This window comes from Cebus imitator, unplaced genomic scaffold (genome assembly GCF_001604975.1).
Source record: "Cebus imitator isolate Cc_AM_T3 unplaced genomic scaffold, Cebus_imitator-1.0 Scaffold1, whole genome shotgun sequence".
NCBI classification, from domain to species: Eukaryota; Metazoa; Chordata; class Mammalia; order Primates; family Cebidae; genus Cebus; species Cebus imitator.
Genome location: NW_016107316.1, coordinates 2,180,981 through 2,203,702, shown reverse-complemented (window position 1 = coordinate 2,203,702; position 22,722 = coordinate 2,180,981). Strand labels below are relative to the sequence as shown.

At 52.6% G+C, this 22,722-nt stretch overlaps 1 protein-coding gene across 7 annotated transcripts in view; it reads right to left on the bottom strand.

The window, feature by feature from the left end:
- Positions 1 to 22,722, bottom strand: part of HPCAL1 (hippocalcin like 1) — a 126,892-nt gene that overhangs the window by 39,430 nt on the left and 64,740 nt on the right. For 2 of the 7 annotated variants that reach the window (XM_017525545.2, XM_017525530.1), the window contains exon 1: positions 18,843 to 19,002. The exons of the other annotated variants lie outside the window; for them this stretch is intronic. The gene's annotated coding sequence lies outside the window, so the exon portion shown is untranslated. Of the gene's footprint in view, positions 1 to 18,842; positions 19,003 to 22,722 lie in introns of those variants that run through there. 7 annotated transcript variants of the gene reach the window in all.

Here is a 22,722-nt window from a genome sequence, read left to right as displayed (position 1 = left end):
ACGTTTTCAGTTATTACAACTGGGGAGTTGAAGGGACACATCCATTAGCATCTTTAGCATCTTATGGGTGGGGCAAGGATACTGCTAAGCACCCCAGTGTACAGGACAGCCCCCCCACACACACACCAAAGAATTATGTTGCTCCAAATGTCGACAGCACTGAGGTGAGGAAACTTCACAAACACATTCCCCTATTAGTCACTTCTTAGATCTACCCTTTTTTTTTTTTTGAGATTTACCTTTTTTTTTTTTCATTCAGGGCCAGTTGCGGTGGCTCATGCCTGTAATCCCAACACTTTGGGAGGCTGAAGTGGGTGGATCGCTTGAGGCCAGGAGTTTGAGACCAGCCTGGCCAACATAGTGAAACCCGTCTCTACTAAAAATACAAAAATTAGCCGGGAGTGGTGGCAGGTGCCTGTCATCCCAGCTACTCAGCAGACTGAGGCACGAGAATTGCTTGAACTCGGAAGGCAGAGGTTGCAGTGAGCTGAGATTGCAGCACTGTACTCCAGCCTGGGTGAGAGAGCGGGATGAGGTGTCAAAAAAAAAAAAACAGGGAGGGGGGCTCAGGGGGACGAACTCTGTCACCCAGGCTGGAGTGCAGAGGTGTGATCTTGGCTCACTGCAGCCTTGACCTCTTTGGCTCAAGTGATCCTCCAACCTCAGCCTCCTGAGTAGCTGGAACCACAGGCACATGACATCACGCCAGGCTAATTCTGTTTACTTTTTGTAGAAACGAGGTATTGCTATGTTGCCTAGGCTGGTCTAGAACTTGTGGGCTCAAGCAATCCTCCTGCCTCCGCTTCCCAAAGTGCTGGGATGACAGACCTGAGTCTCCGCACCAGCCCAGACTCACCTTTTGACTAGTGGCAGACTCCAGTGGCACAGGGTGTGTGGATTAATCCACACCTCATTCCCGGAGGCGGGTCTAAGGTGCCGCAGCGCATCCCGCATACCACTGCCCTGGAAAGTCCTGCACACGCGAGCCGCCACTCCCCTCCTCTTCCTAAACAGGAAGGAGCTCGAGGAAATGCAGCTTCGAGTGCTCAGGAAAAGGGCCGAGTGCCCTGTGGTGTGGCCGGGCTGAAACGGGAAGGTATGTAGCCTTCGTGGCTGATTTGCTGTGGAGACCACACTCCCCACTCAGAGCTGCAGCCGGGCACAGGAGGGCCTCACTGGGTCCCACATGGGAGCAGGGAGGGGGCGGTACGTGTAGCTTCTCGCCCAGCGCCAGATAGAGCCGTTCGCTCCTGTCTCTGCTCTTGCTGACTTGCTTCGGGACACACGCCCTCCATGCAGCTCATAGCATAAGGCCATTTCCCTTTTTTTTTTTTTTTTTTTTTTTAATTAATGAACTCTACTTTTTAGAGCTGTTTAGTTTACAGCAAAATGAGGTGGAATGCACAGAGTTCTCGACATCCCTCCACCCTCCCTACTCCCAGGGTGGCTGTCTGTGACAGCTGATGAACCCGCCCTGCCTCTTCATTATCAGCCAAGTCCGTAGGTTACATCAGGACTCACTGTTGGTGCTGTATATTCTATGGGTTTTGACAAGTGTGGAATGACACGTCTCCACCACTACAGTCTCATACAGAGCAGTTTCACTGCCTTAAAAATGCCCGTGCTCTGCCTGTTCATCCCTCCCTCCCTCCCAACCCCTAGTAACCACTGATCTTTCTTATTGCCACAGCTTGGCCTTTCCCAGGATGTCACAGGGCGCAATTCTCCGCAGCACGGCCTTTTCAGATTGGCCTCTCTTAGTCGTATGCATACGAGCTCCCCCATGTCTTTCGGCTTGGCTTGCTAGCTCATTTCTTCTTAGGCTGTGGAATAATACTCCATTGTCTGGGTGCACCACAGGTTATTTATCCATTCGCCTACTGAAGGACACCTTTGCAGCTTCCAGCTTGTGGCAATTATGAATAATGCCACTATACACATCCATGCGCAGGTTTCTGTGTGGACATAAGCTTTTTTAACTCCTCTGGGTAAATATCAAGGAGCATGATTGCTGGATCACAGGGTAAAAGTGTGTTTAGCTTTCTAAGGAACTGTCAAACTGTCTTTCAACGTGGCTGCACTGTTTTGCGTTCCCACCAGCTGTGAATGAGCGTGGCTGTGGCTTCCCATCCTCCCTTGCATCCAGTGCTGAGTGTCCTGGGTTCGGGCTGTTCTCATCGGTGTTTGATTTACAATTCCCTGACAGCCATTTGTTGTTAAGCCATATTTACTTTAAGATCACACAAGACCTATCTTTACTATGAACCAAAGTCTCAAAATGTCCCATCAGGAATCCCAAATGACACGATGTTCTGGTGGCGCAGAGAACCTGGGCCAGGTTGATATGTCTTCAACTTGCTCAGAAGACAGGCTGACAAACACTGTCCCTGTAGTCTGGCCTGACGTGACAGCGCCAAGTCCACCCTGGGACACCAACATCTCCACGCAGCGCACATTACAGTCTAGAAGAAGCGTCACAGCCACCTTGTCACTTGCTGCCTCCAAATGGAGACCCAGACCCGAGGTGGCAGGAGACGCACTAGAGCCGGTCTCCTGCAGCAGGCGGGGAGATTCCAGGTCCCTGCGAAGAACCTGGGCTGGGGCTCAGCAGACCCGCGTCTCTATTGTTCAAAGCACAACTTTACATCCCTGCGGAATCCTTTAAGGAGGTCAGGTGCCTCCGTGGTTGGACTAAGGACCTATCCAGTGTTTCACAGATATATGCATCTTCTGGGTGGTGCCCACCTCAGGGGCACCTGGACACCTCAGACAGGGCCATCAGGCATCCTGGGGCCCCACTCTGCTCACCAGCCCTAATGAGAACTCAGGGGCTGCCTCCGTCCTACACAAGCAGTGATCCAGAGGACCCAGGCCATCAACATGCCCCGCAGTTCCCACTTGAACTTCTTCGTCAGGTGGTGGCTGCCCTTCAAGCTGGAACTGAAGTCTCATTTAGGCATTCTTTCACTCATTCAAAACATTTTCTCTTTTATTTTTTAGATGGAGTCTTGCTCTGTCACCCAGGCTGGAGTGCAGTGGTGTAATCTCATCTCACTGCAACCTTCGCCTCCCAGGTTCAAGTGATTTTTCTGCCTCATCCTCCCAAGTAACTGGGACTACAGGCACATGTCACCATGCCTGGTTAATTTTTGTATTTTTAGTAGAGACAAGGTTTCACCACATTGGCCATGCTGGTATCAAACTCCTGACCTAGTGATCCACCCGCCTCGGCATCCCAACGTGCTGGGATTACAGGTGTGAGTCACCGCATCCGGCCAAAACATTCTTAATTGAACTCCTACTATGTCCCAGGCACCATCCTAAGTGTTACAGATGCAACAGAGAACAGGAGTGATTCCTATTTTCAAGGAACCCACAGTGTGTTAAGTGCCCAGGAGATTTTGTGGCCAATGATATGTGCCATAGGTGAGTGAGTACAGGATGCAGGGGAGCCTGCAGAGGGCCTTCCAGCCCCACCTGGAATCTGGGAAGGCTTCCCGGAGTAGGTGACATCTAAACAGAGATTTGAAGAATGAATAAGAGTTAGTCATGCAGAGAGAGAGAGAAAGAGAGAGAGAGAGAATGGAGAAGGGTAGGTTAAACGGAGCAGCCCTCCTAGGGACTTTATAAGAAACTCCTATACCCAGACAGGAGTAGCTCTGCCCTGCAGGAAGGTGGCTCTCTGTGGACATACCATGGAGGCCTGTGGGTGGTGGCAGTCAGCATCCCCAGCTTTCTAGGCCTGAATGGATCACAGCTGGGGAGGCCTTTGGCATAGCACCAGAAGGCTGGTCCCAGCAGACTGGTCTGGTTGGAAAAATCCTAGGGGGCAGTCAATTCAACAACACAACCAGCACCCATCCACACACCCGGCCCCAGCAGACCCTATATAATAGTCCCTGGGTCTCGTGGACCCCGGTGTGCCCACTAAGGTAGGGGCTGAGCTCAGGGCACACATGTGGCTGATTTGCCAACCTGCCCACACACTTTCTCACTACCCCAGAGCACAGGAGCTGCTGTCACCAGACCAAGCGAACCTTGCACCCTTCTGACTGAGCTGGATTTGTTTTTCTTCATTGCAAATCTACTGTGGCAAAGGGAAAAGCAGCCCAACAATTGCACAACGTGCTGCCTGCAGCTCTGAGCTCCAGGCACTCGTGCAGTTCAATCTGTGAAGAGCTTTTCTGAAGTGATTCTAATTCTTGCCTGGACCTCCAGGTGGACTCGGGTCAGGGAGTCCACCCTCCCTACAAGAGGTCATGCCTGAACTGGGGGAGCTTTGATTCCAGCTTAGGGGGGCTGCGGCACAGCCAGCGGGGACAGACAGAAAGAGCCACCGGTTCTGAGTGCGCTCAAGCCTCTCCAACCTCACTTTCTTCCAAACCCATACTCTCATGAATGAACGACTCTATACTTAAACCATAGTGCAAAGCCTGCCTTTAGCCCTGTGAAATTTCATCAGATTTTCAGCTCATCCTTCCAAGCAACCAGAGACTCTGGAATTTAACAGCATTCCAGTTTTGCACCCTTAGCCAATGTGATGGACATAACAGGGCTTATAAAGCAGATGGTGAAATTGCTGGCAGGGTTAAGGCAAAGCCTATTGAGGGACATCCAGTGGTCATGGTCGTCCCATCACTCAAGGCCTTGGAGGCCAGGCCATCAGACTGCCTGCACAGCCATCTAACTGTCCCACCACTCAGCTCCCATCGCAGAAGGGTCAGCCACGGCCCTGCAGAACTTGGAGGGCTCAGTCCATAGCTCCTCCCACAGCCCAGCCCAGCCCACCAAGAAAAGGAGCCAGACCTGTCCATCACCCTCAGGAGCCCCATGGGCCACCCCCAGAAGGCATGGGTGGCCTCCCAGCACCGCCCATGGAATGTCACAAACACCTTCCCTCCACAGTAACTTCCACAAGCAACACCTCGCTCATCCTCACAATTTTTCTGGGAAACCAGTAGAGAGGGATGTTTACAAGCAGAAAAAGAGAGACACAGGTTTCTGGAAGCCTGCGAGGCTGGACTTCAAATGCAGTCTTCAGAATCACGCACTGGCCCAGGTGCACGACTGCGGCCTTCGAGCTGCAGACTCAGAGACACTTCTGGCTGATGCAGGCAGAGTGATTGTGTGGGGAGAACACAAGGGCAATGTCTGGTCCCAACTCCCCACTGTGCTCTGATGTCTCTGGGGAGGGTATACGGGGGTGGCCCTCCATGAAATTCAGGGCTGAAATGAATCACATCCAAGTCCAAAACCTTCTGGGACTTGCCATTAAAAGCTATGCTTAGGCCAGGCAAGGTGGCTCACACCTATAATCCTAGTACTTTGGGAGGCTGAGGTGGGTGGGTGGATCACCTGAGGTCAGCAGCTCGAGACCAGCCTGGCCAACATGGTGAAACCCCGTCTCTACCATAAATACAAAAATTAGCCAGGTGTGGTGGCAGGCCCCTATAATCCCAGCTACTCAGGAGGCTGAGGCAGGAGAATCACTTGAACTTGGGAGGCGGAGGTTGCACTGGGCGGAGGTTGCACTGAGCTGAGATAGCACGACTGCACTCCAGCCTAGCAGACAAGAGTGAAACTGAGTCTTAAAAAAAAAGTTATGCTTAATTTTTTTTTTTTTTTTTTTTTGGTACGAAGTCTTGTTCTGTTGCTAAGGCTGGAGTGCAGTGGCGTGATCTCAGCTCACTACCACTTCCACCTCCCGGGTTCAAGCAATTCCCAAGCCTCAGCTTCCGCCTCCTGAGTAGCTGAGACTATAGGTGTGCGCCACCACACCCATCTAATTTTTATATTTTTAGTAGAGATGGGGTTTCACCATGTTGGCCAAGCTGGTCTTGAACTCCTGACCTCAGGTGATCTGTCTGCCTTGGCCTACCAAAGTGCTAGGATTACAGGTATGAGCCACCGTACCTGGCCACAAATAATTTTTAATGACATAGGAAATGAAATGATATGGTCTTAAGTGGAAAGAAAAAGTGGGACCTGAAACAAATACGTAGCCTGTCTCAATGACAGCATGGGTCTCCCCGCCTCGCTGTAAATCAATACTGACCGAAAGAAATGAACCCATACGTCTGCTGTGATGATCTCTGAATTGTAGGATTATGCATTCTCATTTTGTCTGCATCTCCCACATTTTCTACCATGAGGATTTAGCATCTATAACCAGCTCAGGTGCCCAGCAAACAGCAGCCTCTCTCCAGTCCCTCCTGGAATGCACAGGGCGGCCATGGACTGAACAGTTGTGCCCTCTCCTCAAATGTGCACAGATGCCCTAACCCTGGCGGCCATGGTGGTAGGAGGCGGGGCCTTTGGGAAGGAATTAGCTCATAGTGAGATCGGGAGAGTGAGGAGCCCATGATGGTATTAGGGTCCTTGTAAGAAGAGGAAGAGGCCAGAGCTTGCTCATTCCACAGGAGGACACAGAGGAAAAAGCCACCTGCAAAGCAGGAAGAGCCCTCCCCAGAACCTGACCTGTGGACGCCTTGATCTAGACCTTGTGCCTCCAGAGCTGAGTGTCAGTGTCTGCGTTTAGGCAGCCGGTCTGCAGTGCTTTGTTGTGGCAGCTGGAGAGGGCTGAGGCAAACACCCTCCTTTACTGGGACAGGAAGTAAAACTAGCAGCTGCAACCAAATCTTTCTGACCCCCACAAGCCTTAGAAATGTTCACTGTGCAAAGGAGTCCCACACTTCCCTTCAAAGCAGTCTTAAAAAAAAAACCTCACGCTGGTAATCCCAGCACTCAGGGAAGCCAAGGTGGGCGGATCACCTGAGGTCGGAAGTTCGAGACCAGCCTTACCAACATGGAGAAACCTCCATCTCTACTAAAAACATAAAATTAGCCAGGTGTGGTGGTCCATGCCTGCAAACCCAGCTACTCGGCAGGCTGAGGCAGGAGACTCGCTTGAACCTGGGGGCAAAGGTTGCAGAGCTCAGATTGTGCCATCGCACTCCGGCCTGGGCAACAAGAGGAAAACTCCGTCTCAGACAAACAAACAAACAAAAAACCCAAAACATGAAACCACCTTTCTCCACTTTTTCTTGGGCAAGGTAGCTGCAGAGTCCTGACTCCGGAAGATGCCAGAGAATCCAGGTGCTGGCACCTTCCTAGGGTCCCGCCACATCCTAAACCCCATCAAGAACTGAAACCCAGACAGGTGACCCCAGGAGGGCCAGTGTCATCCCGTCCTCCAGTGTCCAGCCTGTCTTGAGGTCGCAGGACTAGAAATTACCACCTTGGTCAACTAAGGCCTTCAGCCAAAGTCGGGACCCTCTCCACCTCACCCATGCCACCTCACCCATGCTCAACCAGCATCTTTCTTGCCTCTAGCCCTCCTTCCCCACACTCCCTGAAATGCCCTCCCTGAGCCTGCCCCGCCCACTCAGTGGCTCGCCACCCTCGAACGCCCTCCCTGTGCCTGGCCCCCATCGGTGGCTCACTGCCCTTGAACACCCTCCCCGTGCCTGGACCCCTCGGTGGCTCGCTGCCCTGGGGTGACTCTGGATGTCTCTTTATGTTTCTGTGTTCACTGTTCACACTGGACTCACCGTTCCTCAACAGAGCACCCTCATAATGTTTTGTATCTCGGTGCCCGGCCAGGGTCTGCCCTCAGAGTGGATGCTCAGCCAGGGCTGCTCAGGAAGTACCAGTGTGGGGAGGTCGGCAGGATGCGGGAGCCGGGGGGGTGGTGTCGGGCACTGCCAAGAGATGGCAGGGGGCTTCAGAGGTGGCAGGGGCCCTGCCCACAGAGGACGGAAGAGTGTGAAAGGACAGGGACAGGGGAGTGGTCGTGACACCCAGATGGCAGCAGGTGGGCATGGCAGGTGCCTGTGGCATGCGAGAGCCGTTGACTGCATTGGTGTCCAGAAAGTTGGGAAGCTGGCAGGATGCCAGTTACGTCCATGCACTATCCAGACACATTCCCGGGTGAAGTGCTGCTCGTGTACAGCAATGGAAAAGTGCTGTCGCAGGCCTGGTTGTGGGCAAGGGTGCGTTTGCTCCTCTCAGCTGCCTTCCAGCTGCTACTCAGGGCGGCGCGGCCGCCACACACCTCTCAGCAGTGCTTCTGGAAGGAGGCAGCCTCAGTAATCAACAGCAGGGTGTTCATTAAAGAAGTCACAGTAGGCCGGGCGCGGTGGCTCAAGCCTGTAATCCCAGCACTTTGGGAGGCCGAGGTGGGTGGATCACGAGGTCAAGAGATCGAGACCATCCTGGTCAACATGGTGAAACCCCGTCTNAAAAAAAAAAAAATAGAAGCAAGGTGCAGTGGCTAGTGCCGATAATCCCAACTACTCAGGAGACCGAGGTGGGAGGATCACTTGAGCCCAGGAGTTTGAGGCTGCAGGTAGTACACTCCAGCCTGGGTAACAGAGTAAGACCCTGTCTCTAATTGAATTAATGAATGAGTGAATGAATGAATAAATAAACACATAAATATTTTTTAAAAGAAAAATATAGACTGTATATTTTTATTTTTATATTATTATTATTTTTTGAGACAGAGTCTTGTTCTGTCACCAAGGCTGGAGTGCAGCGCAACCTCCGCCTCCTGGGTTCAAGCAATTCTACTGCCTCAGCCTCTCGAGTAGCTGGGATTACAGGTGTTTGCCACCACACCCGGCTAATTTTTTCTTTGTATTTTTAGTAGAGATGGGGTTTGCCATGTTTGCCAGGCTGGTGTTGAACTCCTGACCTCAAGTGATCTGCCTGCCTCAGCCTCTCAGAGTGCTGAGATTACGGGTGTGAGCCACCACACCCAGCCCATATTTTTATTTTTATAGGATTAATCAAATAAGCTACAACAAACTAAATTGATAGTGATAAAGCTAAAAGTAAGACCATTTTCTTCATTCATTCAGCAAACATTTGTTGATTACCAGCTGTGCAACAGGCGATAACAACAATATCTCTTCCTTCACAGAGCTCATAATCTAATGGAATTCAAAAGCAAGAATAGTAGTTGAATATTACAGGATCAACTTAAGATAACACTTATGGTTTTTCAAAGTGTCCTATGCCTATGGGATATTCTTAGGTTACTTTTAAATGCCTGCCCTGTGCATGATCTGATGTTTTATCTCAGTCAAAATTAGGTTGTAGGCTGAGTGTGGTGGCTCATGCCTATAATCTCAGTACTTTGGTTTTTTTTTTTTTTTTTGAGAAGGAGTTTCGCTCTTGTTACCCAGGCTGGAGTGCAATGGCGCGATCTCGGCTCACTGCAAGCTCCGCCTCCCGGATTCAGGCTATTCTCCTGCCCCAGCCTCCTGAGTCGCTGGGATTACAGGCACACGCCACCATGCCCAGCTAATTTTTTGTATTTTTAGTAGAGACGGGGTTTCACCATGTTGACCAGGATGGCCTCGATCTTTTGACCTCGTGATCCACCCGCCTCGGCCTCCCACAGTGCTGGGATTACAGGCGTGAGCCACCGCGCCCGGCCAATCTCAGTACTTTGGGAGACCTAGAGGTGGGGATCGTTTGAGTACAGGAGTCCAAGACCAGCCTATGCAACATAATGAGACTTTTGTCTCTACAAAAAATAAAAAAATTATCCAGGCAGGTCGTACGTGCCGTAGTCCCAGCTACTTAGGGGGCTGAGGTGGGAGGATTGCTTGAGCCCATGAGGTGGAGGTTGCAGTGAGGCCTGTTTGCACTACTGCACTCCCACCAACAGAGACCCTGTCTCAAAATAAAATAAAATAAAAATCTGGTTGTTAGGAGAATTGTATTGATATTAGAATTTAGGTGAAAATAGGTCCAAAGAACTCATGAATAAGTGATTCATTTCTCAAACTACTTAGGTAGAATAATAAAATATGGAATGTCAAAAGTTAAATGAGCACTTTCCCCTCTGTCGAAATAATCAGTTTTCATAGGAATTATGTTTTAGCCAAATGGCTGAGGCAAGTTGAAGTAAGACAAGAAAAATGACGATATTTTTAGATGAAAATATTTACTTTCAGCAGATTTTTTTTTTTTTTTAAGACAGAATCTTGCTCTGTTGCCCAGCCTGCAGTACAGTAGAGAAATCTTGGCTCACTGCAACCTCCGTCTCCTGGGTTTAAGCGATTCTTGTGCCTCAGCCTCCCAAGTAGCTGGGATTACAGGCATGTGCCACCATGCCCTGCTAATTTTTTGTATTTTTAGTAGAGACAGAGTCACCATGTCAGCTGGGCTGGTCTCAAACTCCTGGCCTCAAGTAATCCACCTGCCTTGGCCTCCCAAGGTGGTGGGATTACTGGCATGAGCCACCACTCTTGGCCTTTCAGCAGAATATTGACTGACAACAACAAAAATTTATGAAGGGAGCTATCCAACTCATGTAGTATGTGCCATTTAAAAACTTTCTTTATAGCCAGGATTTCTTCTCCATGTCAGATTAAGACATTTAACAGCTGTGCTTTCTGAAGACTTTCCATAGAGCCACAAAGTAGTAGTACACTTTTAAATCAGGATTTGGCTATGTGCTCAACTCAGGGGACTGTCATTAGCAATAGTAGTAGGCATCGCTGACTGCCACTGTGGATTCAGGTAGACAAAAAAGAAGAAAGAAAAGCAATCAAGGGGAAGAGTAGATATGGAGAAGTGGTAGAATCTTGCTATATGTTGCCTCTAGATATAAATCTATAACTGGGCGGATGTGGTGGCTCATGCCTGTATCTCAGCAGCTTGGGAGGCCAAGGCGGGCGGATCACCTGAGGTCAGGAGTTCGAGACCAGCCTGACCAACATGGAGAAACCCCATTTCTACAAAAATACAAAATTAGCAGATACTCGGGAGGCTGAGGCAGGAGAATCACTTGAACCTGGGAGATGGAGGTTGTGGTGAGCCGAGATCGTGCCATTGCTCTCCCGCCTGGGCATCAAGGACAACATTCTGTCAAAAAAAAAAAAAAAAAAAAGAAGTCACAGTACACACCCAGGAACAGAGTACTGCCTTCACATCTGGGCCACAAAGGATGATTTTAATAAAATGGGACTACATATTTGATTAATTATTATGTTAAATAGGTTACATTACAGTATGTAAAAATACTCTCTTTATGGCAAACTTAAATAAAATATGCATTTTGTGAGACTCAAGAGATATAAAAGCTGGCCGCAGTGGCTCACACCTGTAATCCCAGCAGTTTGGAAGGCCAAGGCGGGCAGATCACTTGAGGTCAGGAGTTTGAGACCAGTCCGGCCAACATGGAGAAACCCCGTCTCTACTAAAAATACAAAACTTAGCCGGGTGTGGTGGCACGTGCCTTTAATCCCAGCTACTTAGGAGGCTGAGGCGGGAGGATTGCTTGAACCCAGGAGGTGGAAGTTACCGTGAGCCAAGATCGTGCCACTGTGCCGCAGCCTGGGTAAGATCCAGTCTCAAAAACACAGGGATTTTTTGTAAAGTCGAGTTTATTAAGGCATACTTTACACACACTAAAATTCACCTTTATAGGTATACAGGTCACTGAGTTTTGACAAATGTGTCACTACCAACATAACTTCAGCACAAGTCTGAAATCTTTTAAAATTACATGTTAATAGATGGCTACAGTTAATGTGTTAGTCTGTTTGCATTACTATAAAGGAATAGCTGAGACTGGGTCATTTATGAAGAAAACAGGCTTCATTGGCTCACAGTTCTGCAGCCCGTACAGGAAGCGTGGTGGAGCTAACGATCATGGTGGGAGGCGATGGGGAGCCAACATGTCACATGGCAAGAGCAGAACAAGAGAATAGGGAGGTGATGCACTCTTTTAATCGACCAAGTCGCTCACTCATCACCAAGGGGGAGGCCCAAGCCATTCATGAGGATCCCCGGCCCTGATCCAATCACCTCCCACCAGGTCCCTCCTGCTATGCTGGGGATCACATTTCAACATGAGACTCGGAGGGGACACGCATCCCAACCACATCAGCTAATATAAATATTGTATCTGCAGCTACTCTCTTGAGCTATTTATTTATTTGAGAGTTTTTCATCGATTCCTTCGGGCAGGGAGGGAGCCAGCGCCTGCTGAATGCCCGCATGCAGAAGGTTCATCACAGGGGTGCATTTGGTTTCATCTTTTCCTCCAACTCTCAGAGAAAGGCATTACCCCTGTCCCTGTTGTATAGTGAGAAAACTAAAGTCTGGACGTTATGTAACCTGTCCCGGGTCACACGGTTGCTAAGAGGACGATCTGGGGCTCAAATCTAGGTCAATTGTGACTTCAAAGTTTGCCACTCTGCAAACAACAGTACTGGAATGTGTGTTCTTGGCTAACCGCTTTTCTTCAAGCTTCCTAAAGGAAGCTTGAAGAAATGGGAGGGGTGGCTGTACCCGTACCCCCTGCCCTGCCAACCGCTCTGATGCACAGAAAGTGGCTGCTCCACAGCCGAGGGCCCCAGGAAAGCCCCGAGCCCTGGGAGGGGCCTCTGAGTGTCCAGGCGGGGGAGGCTCCCACGTCAGCCCTGTCCTGCCTGGTGAACTGCAGGGAAGAACAAGGCGCTGCTAAGTGGAAAAACAAAACCAGGCTGTAAAACAGCAGCTAAGGAGTGAACCCACTTGCAGAATCGTATCTACAGGAATGTGTGTCCAGCTTGCGCACGGCAGACTGTACTCCAGAGTTCCCTCTCCCACTGGGACTGCGGGGGAAACGCTTTCCTCCCCTTCCCCAGCTCTTTTCTGTGAGTTTCTAGGATTTCTTCCCTAAAGACAGCAGGTATGGGAGAGGTCTTCAACTCCTCTGCAGGCTCCCAGCTCCCTGCCAATGCCGATCCTCTGTGGCTGGCCCAGGGAATTCTCCCATGACATGGCCCCCACCACCCCACCCATCTCTCCCTCCTTCTGTCTAGTTAGTATTTTAAATCACCTATTCTCTGGGTGAAGAGGACAAGGAGTCCGGCCCAACGAGTCCTCCACTCTCCACTCTGGTGGAGGAGACACCAACAACCAACATCAGCCAACAACAAGCAACAAAAGTGATTACAGGCAGGGGCGTGCCTCAAAGGCAGTGATTAGGGCACCTCCCCTACGCGTGGGGTGGAACTGCTGCCTCCACCTAAGACCGGCTGCTGGGGCCCAGCTCAATCCCAGGCCCTTTCCAAGAAGCCTTCTAAAACCACATGCTGGATTTGAATGAAATGCACCTGTGTCTGCTCCCTGTACTTCCGGCGGGCAAGGTCTGGCTGCACTGCACCTCTTGCCCTGTCCCCAGCACGGGCCAGCAGACAAGATGCCTCCCGGTGGGACCATCAGCTCCCTGAGGGCAGGCTGGGTCTCCTTGCATCCTGAAGAGGAACAGCTGTCACTGCAAAAGCCCACAGCAAAAACAAGAATGGTCAACAGGAAATCTTATAGCAGGCGCCAAGACTGCAACAAAAGCAGAGAGACCAGAATGCTGGACACCACTGTGCGTGCCCGTGTGACACGGCGACCATGAGCGATTTTTTTTTTTTTTTGCCCCATATTTTGCCAATTTTCTGATATGTTCTTACATAACTCTTAAAATAAGTGTTTTCTGCAGCCTGGTGTCCCCAGGGCTCTGGCGTTCTGCCCCACTGACCTCAAGGACTGAGCCTAGACTGGAGATTCAAGACTCGGAGGACTCAGGACGCCCAGAAGGAAGGAAAGAGCCCGCAGAATCCAGAACCCCAAAGCAGCGGAAGCCACAGCGCTGTCTGCAGGGAAGCAGGCGGGCCGGGCCGGGCCACCAGAGCTCCAGGGCCAGCCAGCCATGGGACTAGGGGACTGAGGACTTGGCCAGGATGGACTTTCCCAGAGTCCCAAAGGAATAAAAACAGACCTCATGGCCCAAATGCATCAATCAAGTCCACCCCGCAGGAGCCTCTGTGATGGCACGGTTGTCTGCCCCAGAAGTTCCCAAGGGCCCTGAGTTCCAAAGATTTGCCCTTGATAAGACCCTTAGGGATAAAGTGGACAGGCCCCAGGGTGGGGGCTGAGCCTCCCGCAGCATGAAGACGGCATGAACCTCGGCGGTGGCGGTGCTGGTGGGCTGGGCTGGGCTGGGCTGCTGGGGAAGTCTGTCTGGTTCCAGAAGGCTAAGGGCCAGGTGAGATGGGGGAGCTTCTTGAGGCTGGAAGGTGGAGGCTGAGAGACCCCAGCTCCTCAAGAATAGAGAAGCCTTTCATCCTTGCCTTAGAATTCCGAAACATTAAGAAAAAAAAAAAAAAAACCTCAGCCCCGGGGATTTTGTGTCTGATATTACCTATCCTGAGATCTGCTCAGCACCCAATCTCCGGTTTCCAGGAAAATTTCTGTCACTCGTCACTTTCAATGACTTTAAATTTTAATTTTCTATTATCGAGTTAAATGGTGCTGATGATGATATCTCTGGGCCTCTGCCCTCCCCTCATGTCTCATTCATGGAGAAGCAGGATGGCACCATGAACTGGGACCTGCTGGGGGCTCAGGCCCTGTCCCTCCCACTGCTCCAAGCCTCAGTTTCCCCACCTGCCTCTCATCCCAAGCAGGGGATCTTACCACCTCCCTTGCCTCCGAGCCCCGCTGGCCCAAATTGGCCCAAAGCCACTCTCCTTCCCAGAGAAACCCCTCCCTCTTCGTGGCCCGTGTAGTTATAGAAACCCAACTTATCCCTCCTGCAGCTGCAGGAGACCCCTGGCCCTGGTCACAGCTCTCAGGCTACTGTCCTCACCCACCCTGCACAGCCACATGGCTGGGCCTCAGAACACTGCCCCTGCCCAGGGCTCAGGCCAGCTTAGAGGAGAGCCAGGAGCGCCTGTGAGTGAGGGCCCCTCTCCCTGGACCCCTGCAGGGCTGACCCCTCCCTCTGGGGGCAGGAGGGGCTGAGTCATGCAGGCCAGAAGATGCGCTTTTGAGGCAGGAGGGGGTCGTAGTCCCAGGACCCAGTGCCTGGCCACCTTCTCCAGGACTGGCCACAGTTTTTGGGTCAGGGAGTTGTCTCCCTACACACTCACAGACTCCAGGTCCTGTCCTTGCGGCAGGGAACAGGAGCAGCTGTCACCGTCTCCACAGGTGACAGCCCTTCTGAGGAGCAGAACAGGTGTGCCCTGCTGTGGCTGACAGAGAGCGATGGGACCGGGGCGGGGAGGAAGAATGCTCAGGCTGAAGGCTGCGGCTGAGGGTGGGGCCTTCAGGGCTCGGCTGCTGGGCTCTGCCTTGATGACGCCACTTGCCCCACAGTGTCACAGCTGTATGCTTGCCTGTCTGCCACAACGACCCAACTGGGAGCTCCAGGAAGGATGGTGCTTACCCATCAATGTGTCCCCCACATTGGGCACAGTATCCAGGATGTAATAGGTGTTTCATAATTGACAGAAGGCACAGAGTGGGTGCTCCACGCACTCCTGTGACTCAAACAGGGCCCCATGGGGCTTCCCCCACCGACAACCCTCCTCCCCCACCTTAGCCGCACAGCTTCCTCGCCATGGCTCAAGACCTGAAGATGTGATTTTTCTGATCTTTAGCCACGGCTGAGGAATGACCAGAAATAAAGCAACACTAAAACCAGATCGGATGGTGAAAGCGCTGAACTGATACGTATTCACTGTGCACCCAACGTGTAAGCAACGTGGCTCTCAGGCTTTCAAATAAGACAAAGACTACCACTGTGTGTATTCCTTCGTCTGCAAAAATAATCAGGGCAGAGAAAAGAAAGGATGTGAAACGCCTGTAAGAAGGAAAGCAACATCCGAGGTGCCGGTGAGGCTGGAGGAGGCAGCTGGGCCCGCTGGCTTAAGACTCCTGCACAAAGCCAAGCCCTGACCCAGGGCCGGTGAGCAGCAGAAAATCCCCCCAGACAAAGCCAGGCCCCCCGAGGGCCCACATCCCTCCCTGTCCTCCCTGGCACGCTGCCCCCTGGTGGTGAGATTCCCAGAGCATGCCAGGCCCAGGGACCTTTCCAGGAAGGCCTGGGTCAGGCGTCTCGCTGATGCTCAGGCAGCCTCCCCTAGGAGGTGACCGGGAGCCTCAGAGGGAGGACAAGGGTGTGGAATGGAAGGCAAAGGGAAGGCTGCCCTGGAACAAAGGTGACAGTGTTGACGCGTGGGGGAGACAGATGCGGTTTCTCCAAACCGTCCCCTCTTCCCACTGCCTGACACCTCACTGCAACAGGACACGCAGCTCTGCGGGACTCCCAGGTCAGAGCCAAGGCGAGGCCACACTGGGAGCTTCCTTCCCAGATGGGGCTATCCAGCCAGAGACCCCTGCCCCTGCCCTCTGGGCCTGCACCTGGACCCTCAAAGCCCAAGTGAAGCTCTGCTTTCAGAGGACACAGAGAAGCACAAGGTGAACAGGGCATGATTTAAGAAACGCTCTTCTTGGAGAGCTGGAAAAGGGTCAAAGACAGCGGGCAGATGTGGACGCGAGCCCGGCTTATCCACTCGGCTCTAGGGGCATAGTTACCTCCAAGGAGATGATGTATATTCCCACTGGCATTCCCCAGTGGCCAGCCAGACCACCAACCCCAACTGCAGATGGCAGGGCCACACAAACCACACGCCATCCCAAACCCACCCCACCTGACCCCAGGGCTCCACCTCTGCCTCTCCAGGCCCCAGTAACGCCCACTTGCCCACTGGCCTCCTGTTTTGTCAGCTCCGTGATGGGTCACCGGACCCTGCAGCCTGGAGGTGCCAGCTCTGCCTCGAATCCCACAGGTGAAGGGGGCTGCCCTGTCACGTATCTAATTCTGTGACAACCTAAGATGGGTCCCTCTACCTTGGTGATGAGGAAACTGAGGCCCACAGGGATGAAGAACAGCCATAAGCTAGTGGAAAAGTTGGAATTTAAGCCCAAGTCCTCCCAGAACACTGTGGCTACCTGGGAGCCCCCAAGACCCCCAGGAGCAGGGCACACATCTTTGGGATTTTTCACAGCTGTACACCTGTATGGCTCACTCCGAAACACACCCCTGGCAGGCCCCGGTGCCCTGCAAAAAGCCAGAGCCAGTAGTGGCCCCATCATCTGGAGTCTGCCCTACGTGCACTGGCATCATGGGCAGCCCTGCCTGAGTTCAGCTCACAATCGCCGCTCCGTTCCCACGTGTTGGGCCCTGCTCTGGGAACCAGACAAAGCAGCTGGTCCTTGGTCAGCACCTCCTCTGCTCCTCAGAGGCTCTTCCTACCTGTATCCAACTAAATGTTCCCCAGAGAGCCAGCAGAATCTGCACGAGGGCTTAGGGCTTGTACGGGTTGGAACAAAACAGGCCAGTGTCAAGCCGGCCTGGAAATGCTAACCCCAAAGTCTTCCCCACTGCCAAGTCCAAGCCCGCGCCTGCAGACAGGCATGGTGAGCACAGGCTGCTTCTCCCCACCCCACCCCCACCCTGCAACATACACCAGTGTCCCACCTGCTCCATGACTGATGGGAATTAGATTGGAAGAAGATAAAAGCAGAGGCGACTGGGAAATGGGAAGGTAGCCACTACTGAAGAGAAAGGGAAATCCAGGAATGAGGGTGGAAAGAGGGTGCGTCCCCAGTGGACCCATACAAAGCAATGCGTAGACTCCACTTGGGCAGAAGGCCAAGGCCAAATGCAGTATCTGTGTCCCTGCCACTCCTGAGGCCTAACCCAGCACATTTCTTGAAGATAAGTGGGCCAGGTAGGCGCCTGCACGTTGAGATAAGGGCTAAGTATAGAAGGAGAAAGTTGTTTTTTCCGAAACGTTAAGAAGCACATTTCAATGAGTAAGGAGGTCTCAAGGACATGCTGGGGGCAGCCTAATGAGGCCACAGCCTTTTCCCATTTCAAAATTACGAGCTGAGCTTCTTAATGCAGAACCAATTCAGGCCCAGTTGAGCCTACGCCTCCTTTGAGCTCACTTTCAGCTTTCCCTCGTGGATCAAACACCGCATATTCATTATTATTTGATTAATAGGGAACTGGTGACAGTTTCCAAAGGACAAAGTTAGCTGGCTTAACCACCACCTCCTCCAAGAAGGCCTCAGAGATCCCCTCTCGGTTCTCCGCTCCACTTAGGCTGCCCCTGAGCCCTATCAGAGCCCACCTCCCTCCGCCTGGAGCCCTTTCTACTCTTGAACTTGGTCCTGCCTGGGGCAGCTGCTCACGAATGCTGTCAAACGGGCCTGAGCTATGAAGCAACCAGGAAACCAGGGCTCAGGCCCAGCTCCACCAAGTGTCCGCACCCACCTTGGCCCAGCCTCCGAGGCCTGCAGTGCTATGTATGGACTCTGAGGGGACGTTCCTGCAGGGCCTCTATAGAGTCTGCAGCTGCACAAGGCCAGGGAAAATCCCGAGAGTATTCCCCCAGCGCTGGAGGAAAATCCTAACTAGCCACAAAGGCTGCTGAAGCCGTTACAACCTCTCACAAGGGACATGCGAGCCCTGAGGTCAACAACCTCTAAGAGGCAAGGGGGGGGAACTGAAATCAGGCCACAGGCATTGTGTGACTTCACAGCAGAACTCACTGGCTCCTGCTCCCCAGCACCACCGAGCTGGAGGGGGATCCCTTTGCTGCTGCAGCCACCACCGGCACAGTGTTTTCAGTCTGACAGGGCTCGACGACGTGACGGGCAGGTTCCAACTGGCGACAGGGAGTCCTGAGGCTTTCCCCAGTCCCGGGGAAAAGCCATCAGCTGCCGCCAGCTTGGGAGATGTGCTTTTGGGAAAACCAAGTCACCACAGCATCCCCTGCTGTCTCTCCCCACTCAGTTCAGATGTTGGCTAAGAAAACGAAGCCAGTTATAGCAATGACTTCCAACAGATACAATCAAATAATCTGTTTCTGGATTCTGCAAGCACTGAAATGTTGCTAATTCCTGAAATGCCATTTTGGTGCTGCCGGAGCAGGCTGTGGAGAAAGCTCAGTAAACACACACATCAGTTCAAGCCCAAACACACACCCACTGACCTTGAGCCCCAGTGCCCGGCGCTGTGCTGAGAGGCCAGCTCCCCAAGGGCGGCCACCACCAGACAGGGCCCAGGAATGGGCGGTCCAGGAGGGAGGCGGCGAAGACCGCGAATAAATATTGACAACGCTGCAGGAGGAGCGCTGCTGGGAAAATGTGGACGAACTGCACTGAGCTCGAGGAAAGAGTACTCAGTGTGTCTAGGGGAGTCGGAAGGCCCCCAAGGGAGGCTCAGCTTACTCTGTGATCAAGTGCCAGGCTGGGGCTGGGAGCTGGGGACACAGGAAGCTGGGAAGCACTCTGCCCTCAGGGAGCTCTGGCCTAGTGAATGCAGGCACACACACACGCCTGCACACACCTATGCACATATGCACACACACATGCACAAACACATGCATATGTACACATACCCACACACGCATATGTGCACACACCTGCACACACACCTACACGCGTGTATGCATATATGCACACACAACTATACACCTATATCACACACATGCACACGCCTACACATGCGTATAGACACATGGAAACCCTTGGAACTGATGTCACCATGTGCACACACATCTATAATACACATGCACACACATACACACATGTATGCACACATGCACAAACATGCACACACCTATACATGCATGTGCACACACATGCACACACCTCCACATGCATATGGGCACATACACAGACGCAAGCACACAGGCACACAGTCCTAGGGCAGGCAGGGTAAGGGTCACAAGAAGAATCCTGAAGACCCCACATTTCATGGGGCTCCAGGGCCGGGGGGTGGCCCCAGGGACTGGTGAGCAGTAGAGGCTGCTCATCTCCGAAGCACTTGTCACCCCTCCTCTCCAGCACAGGGCGCATGCTGACATCAGTTCCAAGGCTTTCCATGGGAGTGTTTCATGGGACTGTGATATGGGACAAGGCCTTTTTGGGCACTTTCCACAAATTTTTGCTGGGAAGCCTAAAATTTACATCTAAACCAACCCGTGGGATGACAGTGATTGTTGCTGTTATTATGACTTTGCTTTACACATTATTATACTTTCTGAAATTTACGAATTTACGAATTGGAGATTAAAATTTTAGTTTAAAAATGCCAGTAGGCCATAGTTGCTCAAGCGTATAATCCTAGCACTTTGGGAGGCTGAGGCAGGCAGACTGCTTGAGCCCAGGAGTTTAAGACCAGTCTGGGCAATATGGCAACACCGCATCTCTACAAAAAATTAGCCATGCGTGGTGGCGCATACCTGTAGTCCCAGCTACTCAGGAGGCTGAGGTGGAAGGATCACTTGAGCCTGAGAATTTGAGGTTTCAGTGAGCTGTGATCGAGCTTGCACTCCAGCCTGTGACAGAGCAAGACTGTCTCCAAAAAACAAAAGCCAACAAAATCCCCCCTTAAAACAACACCACCATCTGCCCATCATCCATATATTAAATATCGAACTGTAAAAAGTCTCAGCCTATTTTGAGAAATGAAGCCACCCTCAAGTCCCATGTGGATGACAATAAACTGGAAAAGCAATGGGAACTCTCCAGACAGAACAATCTCCCTCAGGCTCCCCAACATGTCTCGGGGTCACATCCAGGCCCTCTACTTGAGATGCCTCCTAGTCTGTCAGGCCATGTGGAAGGTGTCAGATCAGCCAGGCTAGCCAGGGCAGGGCCACCTCACTGTGGGATCTCAGGCAGTCTCCTTGTCTAGCCAACATCCTTGTCGTCACACACCGAGGGACCTGGCATCCCCATCCCAGGAAAATCCCAGGCCCACACAGCCCCTTATAAAAAGGTCACTGTATGAGACACTCAGAGCTGCCCCTGGCTCCTGCAGCTTTGGATCTGCAGTGAAAGCGTTGGTGCCTCCACCGTGCTGTGGTGGGAGGCTCAGAGGTGAAGGTGCAGAAAGCCCGTACCATAGAGCTCCGGGTGGAGAAGACGGGAGTGGAAGTGCACAGTGCCGGGAGCCTGGGGCTGCGGGGCTGAGGCAGGCGCCAGAGAAGGTCTCCAGACCAAGCTGAGCTGCTGGGGGCGGGGGGGCGGATCACAGCCAGCACTGTGAGCTTGGTATGGGTGGGTGGGTCTCCTGATGCCAGACAGATGTGCTCTCGGAACAGCTGTCTGTGACGCTCACCTGGGAACCACATCTTTATTTAAAGCAAGTTAGGGGGCAGGGTCTGGTGGCTCACACCTGTAATCCCAGCACTTTGGGAGGTCAAGGCAGGTGGATCGCCTGAGGTCAGGAGTTTGAGACCAGCACGGCCAGCATGGTGAAACCCTGTCTCTACTAAAAAACAAAAATTAGCTGGGCGTGGTGGCGGGCAACTGTAGTACCAGCTACTCGGGAGGCTGAGGCACGAGAATCACTTGAACCTGGGAGGCAGAGGTTGCAGTGAGCCAAGATTACACCACTACACTCCAGCCGGAGAGATAGAGTGAGACCCTGTCTCAATAGATAATAATAATAATAAAATAAAGCAAATTATGAGATTTTGCTCCTTATAGGGCCCAGCAGTGAGTGTCTCCTCACAAGGCGTGCAGCCCTGGTCTACATCACGTCTAGCTGAGCTCGGTGGGAGGCCAAGGACACGCAGTGTGGACGCGGCACCCAGCAGGTGAGGCTCGCTCACAGAAAGGCAGCAAGAGGACCCCAACCCAGAAAGCAGCAGAGCTGGGTCCAGTCCGGGGGTCACCGCTCCCCTTCACACACCTGCTTCTCCAAGCCTCGTCCCTGAGGTGAACACAGAGAGGCCCACCCGGCTGGGTGTGGAGGGCCTGAAGGAGGGTGGGCGGGGACCACCAAGCACCTGTCAGCTGTTGCCACATCTTAGGCTTTGAAGCAGCTAAGTGGGGGAGGTGTGCAGTTGGGGGCTGGACGGGACGTCATAATTGGGCTGAAGGGGACCCATCCAAGGTCAGGTGGGAAGAGAGACAAGGGCTCCTGGCTGCAGCCTCGAAGAGGAGCCCTCCGTGGGAGACCCACCTGGCTCTCCCCAAGCCTTCGGCCTGCTTTACCTCCAACTCCTACACAGACTCCGAATGTCTGTTCAAACAGCAGGTACCTCGCCCGCCCACCTCAGGATGCAAGTTGTATTTATTTCCAAGAACACGCCCCAGAGGAGGGGCTCAGGCCCTCGCAAGTACTGCCCACCACCTGGAGGCAGCTGCACAGTGAGGGCACCCACTGGATGACCAGAACCCCATCCGTCCTGGAATGCCACCTAATACCATCTGAGCAAGGTCAAGTTGGGGGCCTAGACCCCCCTAGGGGCCTCCATTTCTTCTCTCATAGATGAGGTGGCTAAGTTCAGAACTCAGGGCGGGTGGTGTGAACACTCTCTCGTGGAGGATGGAGTAGGGGTGCATGAATCCCTTCCACCAAGCACCTGGGACTCTGGGAGATTTTCAGGCTGATGGCCAGAGGGATCAGGACACGCACACCTGGTGGCACCTGGGTGACGCCACAGAGATGCACAAACCCGCACTGCAGAAAGCCTAAAGCGGGCAGGGCTCGGGGAGGAGGGGTTTGGTCCCCGCACCTCAGAGAGGGAGAAAAGGACATAAAAGGGAGGAAAGGTGGCCGGGTGAAGTGACTCACACCTATAACCCCAGCCCTTTGGGAGGCCGAGGCAGGACTGTTTAAGCCCAGAAGTTCAAGACCAGCCTGGACAACATGGCGAAAACCCATCTCTACGAAATATATGAAAATTAGTCTGGTGTGGGGGCATGTACCTATAGTCCTAGCTACTTGGGAGGCTGAGGGAGGAGGATCACCTGAGCCGGGGGAGGTCGAGGCTACAATGAGCCATGGATGTACCGCTGCAGTCCAGCCTGGGTGACAGAGTGAGACACTGTCTCCAAAAAAAAGAAAAAAGGAGG